Source organism: Piliocolobus tephrosceles, chromosome 18, assembly GCF_002776525.5.
Source record: "Piliocolobus tephrosceles isolate RC106 chromosome 18, ASM277652v3, whole genome shotgun sequence".
In the NCBI taxonomy this organism is placed as follows: domain Eukaryota; kingdom Metazoa; phylum Chordata; class Mammalia; order Primates; family Cercopithecidae; genus Piliocolobus; species Piliocolobus tephrosceles.
This window is the reverse complement of record NC_045451.1, coordinates 50,716,048-50,723,075: the sequence shown is the minus strand read 5'-3', so window position 1 is coordinate 50,723,075 and position 7,028 is coordinate 50,716,048. Positions and strand designations below refer to the sequence as shown.

The 7,028-nt window shown below is 42.6% G+C and overlaps 1 long non-coding RNA gene across 1 annotated transcript in view; it reads right to left on the bottom strand.

Annotated features, from left to right (window-relative positions):
• The window catches only part of LOC111539746, a 15,204-nt gene extending 11,260 nt beyond the window's left edge, over nt 1-3,944 (bottom strand). Inside the window, exons 1-2 of the long non-coding RNA XR_002730764.2 lie at nt 2,991-3,944; nt 1,674-1,747 (exon numbers count right to left, since the gene is read on the bottom strand). This is a non-coding gene — a long non-coding RNA (uncharacterized LOC111539746). The remainder of the gene's footprint in view (nt 1-1,673; nt 1,748-2,990) is intronic.
• Nucleotides 3,945-7,028: the final 3,084 nt, after the last annotated feature.

Here is a 7,028-nt window from a genome sequence, read left to right as displayed (position 1 = left end):
TTTTTGTATTTTTAGTAGAGACGGGGTTTCACCATGTTAGCCAGGATGGTCTCGATCTCCTGACCTCGTGATCCGCCCGTCTCAGCCTCCCAAAGTGCTGGGATTACAGGCTTGAGCCACCGCGCCCGGCTCAAGTCACAGGATTTGACAGCACCATTTTGTCATATATAGCTCATCTTAAATTCACCTGGTAATTGAGGTGGCTATTGTGTTTGCTAATTGCCTTTATTCAAAGAAATAATAAAACTTCTTAGATCTCTCTGACAGGTAGCTAGTTCTAATTTGGAGCGAGCAGCCATGGAGATGGGAAGATAGGGGTGCTAGCTTCTTTGATGTTAACATTTCAGAGACAGCCCCAGGTCCTTCAGAAGGACATCCCTGATTATAAAGCTGGCAAAGGAGATAGAGAAAGAACTAACAACTACAGGTTCCTTAAACTAAATACTGTCAGAAAAGAGAGATGAGAGATGGCAAGGGAAAGTTTTCCCTTTTTGCACCAGGGAAAATTCAGTTTTTTTCCCATTTAGATTTGTACTTACACTCTAGGGCTATGCTCTACGTGGCAAGCGGCTACCAACTAACTGGACAGCACAAATCTAGAATATTTCTATCATTGTGTAAAGATTTGGGGGGAACTTCAGAGTGAAACCACCTTTGCAAAAATTATATCAATGAGAAAATCACAGCACAAAATAGGTCTGATCTAACCAACCCCTATCTTGCCTTTAACCTCCAAACTGCCTTTGGTCATTGCTGGGCTTGGGCTAAGCTAACTTTGGGAGATATTTAGGTTATAGTTTAAATGATAAAAGCCTTTCCCAAAAAACTAAACCACCTTTATAAAACTAATGAAAGCCCACCAGGTTAGGAGGATGAAAGGGGCTTCTAGTCTGCTAAGGTGTAGATGTAAACAATTACCATCCATTCTTCCGGAAGTGACAAAATTTGCAACTTCCCCAATTACTCCGGCAGATAACATTATTATAATAGAACATAAGATTGGCCTTTTGGGATGTCTTTTCAGGCTTTTGCATTTTTGACGACTGGATATCCACGACTCTTGGCTCAACTGCTCCTGTGGCCCCCATCCCGTAGCAGACTTGGTGCACTAGGACCGTTTTCCACACCCCTATGATTGCATCCCCAACCAATCAGCGGCACCCATTCCCCTATCCCCCTGCAGTGAATTGGTTTCGTCTGTGCAGGAAGAACCCACTGGGTGATTACAATGGTTCTGGAAATTACAATATGCAACTTTAATTTATCACAGCCTTCAAATATTCTACTATTTCACAAATGACACATGTGAACCTTGAGCTTTCACTCTGCGGATCTTGCTATGCCATTCAGTCTCTGACTTTCTTTCTACCCTTATGCTAATCAAAAAGCTTTCAGCATTGTTTCCGTCCCTCACACCTTCCATCGTACCCCTGCCCCACTTGCTATAATGCATTATTGGCATGATATGAAACATACAGTATCAAGTCCATCGGTGGATGGACTCACATTGCTCCACAGATTACAAAAACCCGCCTATCCAAATTGAAAAAAAATGTGATGAGGAATGTATGTCTCTGCTAAAAATCCAGATATGCCCTGGGCCAGGTATTTTCCATTTGCCTCTTCATACTCACTCTCTGCCCTTCACCCTGCTCTGAGGCCCAGGAGCTTACCTTTTATGGAGGTTTCAACGGGCACTGCTTGCTGCTTCTGGCTTTTAGATGGACTTGGCCAGTGATGGCCTTGGCTAGAGAATGGTGAGAAAGAGAAAAATAAGGTCAGGGCATCTCTCCCTCTACCTCCCTCTGTTACGCATCTCTCTATAGAGCAACTCCCTGAGTTCCTGGACCCACGCTCTCTCCTTGTTCCTTTAGGCCTATTAGTAATGGTTGCCTCCGCCTCAATTATTACCAGACTTGAAACTGTCCCCCAGTGTTGACAAGGATTGCATGCTGAGTTCTGAACACAAATATATTTGTAATTAAACATTAATCAGGCTGCACTTTGGCCCACTTCATTGTTGCTAAAAGTCAGGTAGCACCAGGTACTGACCATTTGCATTCCCATTGTTCCTATAGATAGGATCTCTGAGTTAGGGTCATAAGGCTGTTGAAGAATTGATTTGCATCCCCCATTGTTCCCCTGCATACTGTCAGTGGGTACTGAGATAAATGAAGGCAAGAATGGGCCTTTTTGATATTTGTCATCTCATACTTACTCCAGTATCAACCAACAAAAGAAATAGTTGGTGACTGAATGAACAGAGGGCCAGTCATAGGAAGAATGGTGAACTGTGGTGGGAGGAATTTACCTGTCTCAGAGGGTAGCGGTTTTTGGTACATTCAAGCAAGACAATTGCAAAAATCCAAACAAAATTTTCAGACTGGTTTTCTAAACCTGTGCATGATTCATTTAACTAGCAACATTTAATCTGCTGCATCCCAGCCCAGGTTAGTTCTCATTGTTAAGTCTGAATCGATGGATTCTCAATGGCTTTGAGGGATTCTGAGGAAAACTACAGAGGTTTCATTGCAGGACACGATCTATTTGCAACAGTTCAAAATCTCTTTCAGTTCCTATATTCTGGTTACTTGGATTGTTGGAGATTTTACTCACTGTATTAAAAAGATCTGTTTTATTCTTCTTTCTTTTTACCCGAGGCTATACATTAAGACGTACCCTATATGTTCCCCTGCCCCTCGTCTACTGCTTTCAGCTGCTTCTAGCAGCAAGTTTGGTTTTGCAACCCCTCTTGAGTTGGACCCTTCTAAAGTCATCTTGAGTTTCTCATTCCAGCCTCTCCAAGGACCACATCTATTGTTTCCCTAGGTTACATGGGTTCTTTTTCAAAGAAAAACATTGGATTGGGGTACTTCAATGAAAGAAGTTGGAAAACGCACAAAATACAAGCATCTTAAATGCTTCTAGATATACCCCACCTAGATGTACCAGGTTGAATTGGCTTAGCAGTAAACTGTATGTACGCTCACCTAGTAATAATCCATGTGTTTCTACACTTAGAGAGCCTCTGGACTACAGAAATAAGATGGAACAGCAGAAGCGCTGTGGCATAACTATGAGTGTCATACGCTTCACGGCCACAAGATGGCACTATGCACGCAGTAAAAGAGGCAAAGTCACTCTATCAACGCTAGGAAGAAAAACAAAAAATTAAGCAATTAAGTAATAAGTTCTTGAGCAACACAAACTTGCAAAGGCCAATACCTTCCTTCACTAACTGTGACCCTCTCAGATAAAGTGTGATATGCTTCAGAGCTGCCTGAGAAACAAGACCTGGATTACGGAAGTCTAATAAAACCTGTACCACTCTGATGGTGCAATACAAAATGTCTTTCTGAAGGTCAGTCATGAGCCTTTGGCTCTATCAAAAATACTGTACTTTGGAGGAAATGACCCTGGCCAATGGATTTACAAATAACACAGTCAGTCTGGTATGGGCTTTCTTAAGAATAGATGTTGACTGTTTCTGAAAAATTAGATTCAACTAAGCATATGTTGAATTCTCACTATGTGCAGAGCCCTGTTTAGTGGCTTTAAAATTATTCAAAGACTAGTAAGACCCAGCCCTTGCCCTCCGGAGGCTCACAATATAGTGGAGGAAGTAGTTACAAATAGCTTATTCTGAAAACCAAGACACCCTGTAAAAAACACCACATCAAAGATAGAAAGAAAATGCCAAGGCTGATGGGAGAGATTAATTCCTCTTTCGATTAATTTCTCCTTGTCATTCCCAATTCCTCCAAGTTGAAGGGGAAAGGGAACGTCTAGCAGCTCTTCTTACACAGGTGGGCTTTTGATGAAAATTGGAAGTTGATATAGTTAGAATATGGGTCCCCTTCGAATCTCAGTTGAAATGTGACCTCCAATGATGGAAGTGGAGTCTAGTGGGAGGTATTGGATGATGGGAACCTACCCCTCATGAATGGATTCGTGCCATCCCCTTGGTGAGGAGCCAGTTCTCGCTCAGGTAGTTCACGTGAGATCTGGTTGTTTTTTAAAAGAGTGTAGCCCCTCTCTCCCCTCTCTTGATCCTGGTCTCACCATGTGATACACCGCCTTCGCCTTCCGCCAATAATTGGAAGCTTCCTGAGGCCCCCACCAGAAGCAGATGCCAGCACCACACCTCTGGTTCACCGGCAGAACCATGAGCCAATTAAACATCTTTTCTTTATAAACTACCAGTCTCAGGCCAGGTGTGTTGGCTCACACCTGTAATCCCAGCACTTTGGGAGGCTGAGGCGGGCAGATCACCTGAGGTCAGGAGTTCGAGACCAGCCTGACCAACATGGTGAAACCCCATCTCTACTAAAACTACCAAAATTAGCCGGGCGTGATGGCGGGCGTCTGTAATCCCAGCTACTCTGGAGGCTGAGGCAGGAGAATGGCTTGAAGGTGGGAGGCGGAGCTTGTAGTGAGCCGAGATCAGGCCACTGCACTCCGGCCTGGGTGACAGAGTGAGACTCCGTCTCAATAAATAAATAAATAAATAAATAACCAGCCTCAGGTATTTCTTTATAGTAATGCAAAAATGAACTCATCCAGACAGTAAGTAAACAGGAGGAGGGACGACCTAGATCAGAAGCTTACCTCACACAGGTTAGGGTGGCTAGGGGGTAAGGGATTAGGGGCGGTGAGCGCAGCAGAAGGTGTGGGTGAAGAGGTAGATACAGGCCACCCTGTGGAGGACTTGGAACACCAGCTATGGCTGTGGTACCAGACTCTATGCAATAGAGAGCCACAGACAGTTGTGAGCACGACACCTTGTAACCAGGTTTTAGAAAGAATCCTCAGCTGGAAGAGGAGATTCTGCAGGAAGAGGATGGGGGAAAGTTGAAGATAACTCCAACCACTGTGAACCTTAAATATTAACCTTTTTTTCTTCTGACTTTCATTGACTTTTCTGCTTCCTTGCTATAAAGTAAATTTTAAATATTATGTCAATAGGTCACAGAGACAACAGGCAGGCAAGATATGGTCATGACAAAAACATTTCCCTAAACAAGATTAGAAGACAGCATTTGATGAAAGATTTTTTTCCTAACTGGTGAGTTTGTTTAGATAAAAAAACACTTACAAAATTCGTCAATCAAAATAACATGGAGTCATTTACTTAAAGAATTCCTTATGTTTAAAAGTAAAGTACTTGAATATGGGATCAACCTAAGTGTCCATCAACGGAGGATTGTATTATAAAACTGTGGTACATATATACCACAGGATACTACTCAGCCACAAAAAAGAATGAAATCACGTCTTCTGCAGCAACATGGATGGAACTGGAGGCCATTAACCTAAGTGAGATAACTCAAAAAGAGAAAGTCGTTCGAGACCAGCCTTACCAACATGCAGAAGCCCCGTCTCTACTAAAAATATATAATTATCCAGGTGTGGTGGCAGATGCCTGTAATCTCAGCTACTGAGATGGTTGAGGCAGGAGAATTGCTTGAACCTGGGAGGTGGAGCTTGCAGTGAGCTGAGATCATGCCACTCCACTCCAGCCTGGGTGACAGAGCGAGACTCCATCTCAAAAAAAAAAAAAAAAAATCAGCTCGGTGCAGTGCTACATGTGGATTAATGAAGCACTGAAGGTTACAAAAGACAGAGCTCCTACCAAACTCCTTTTGGTAATCACAAGGGAACCTGGAACAGATCTATCCACCACGCTATCTGACCTTTCTAAACTTGTGTGTCAGTCACAAGGTTTATTGGTCTGCTTTTTAGATGAGCAAGCCAAAGGTGAGGGTCATCCAACTGTGACACACCTGTACACAGGTAAAACTTTCGGACACAGTGGCCTGTTACTCAAGGCCTCTGTTACTTACCCCAGTCAAAGGGTGTTCTACTGCAAGTAGTTTTTAAGAGAGAAAATTCAGCGTGCGTTTCCCCTAGGAATAATAATACTCTGAAGCACAGAGAGAACCTGGCGCACAACAAGGGTGATGGTGATCACACCACTAATAAAGAATCCAGTATGCACTGGGTACCTTCTCTGGACAGGTCCTATGCTGAGCATTTCTCATACTATCGTCTGATTCGATCATCACAACAGTCCTAGTGAAGAGTACTATTATTTGGCCCCCATTTGATGCGCGGGGAGAAGATATACAATCTATAAAGCTGGTGGTTTGTCTCGTAGCTCTTGCATCATCAGACAGTTCACCCCAGCTAAAGAAATGACGACGGGAACAAGAAAAAAGCCAAGGCTAAGGGCACTTCAGAACTTCAGAAAAACGTCTGTTGCCTCTTCCAATTTTTGGATTTGTTGGGACAGAGAAAGACTGTTTAAAAACAATTCAAGAGCCAAAGACATACAAGTATTTTTTTGTTTTGTTTTGTTTTTTTGTGTTTTCTTTAAATGCCCTAAGCTATTTTTCATCTCTAAAAAAAAAAGCACCGGGTAGAAATTTCCGTTCACCTATGACTGGCTAATCTTTAGCGATCACTTAGCAACTGGGTAACAAATGGAGGTTGGCAAAGCCTAGCTGATTAGCATGCTTTTTTAGTCAAAAGATCAGAGTTATTACAAGACACGGCCAACAGCTCTGAGGCTTACAGGCGAAGGAAAGGTCAGACAAAGTTGCTGTTCATTTTGGTTTGGTTTTGTTTGTCTTTTTTGTTTTTTTCCTTCAGAGCAAAACAAGTTTTCTTTGTTTATTTGGTTTATAAAACATATGATCTTTGCAAGAGAACAGATACTAGACTGGGGGGAGGGTCCCCAGCTTGCTCAGTACAGAAATCTACACCAGCCCATGATAATGAAGATTGGCTATGAAATGCTTTGAAGTCTCTACAAAAAATTAATTGTACAATAGATTTTCCACCAGTGGAGCAAATAACAGCAATAATTTGTAATAAGTGAGGAAAACACATTTACAGTCATAAAGAGAATTAAAAGAAGCTTGAGAGGTCAACTAGTCCAATCCTCCCATTAGGAGTTACCTCCCGACCAGTGAAAGGAGAAAGGGAACCACTGTCTATCATTCTCGGTTATCCACTCCCAGGGTTCA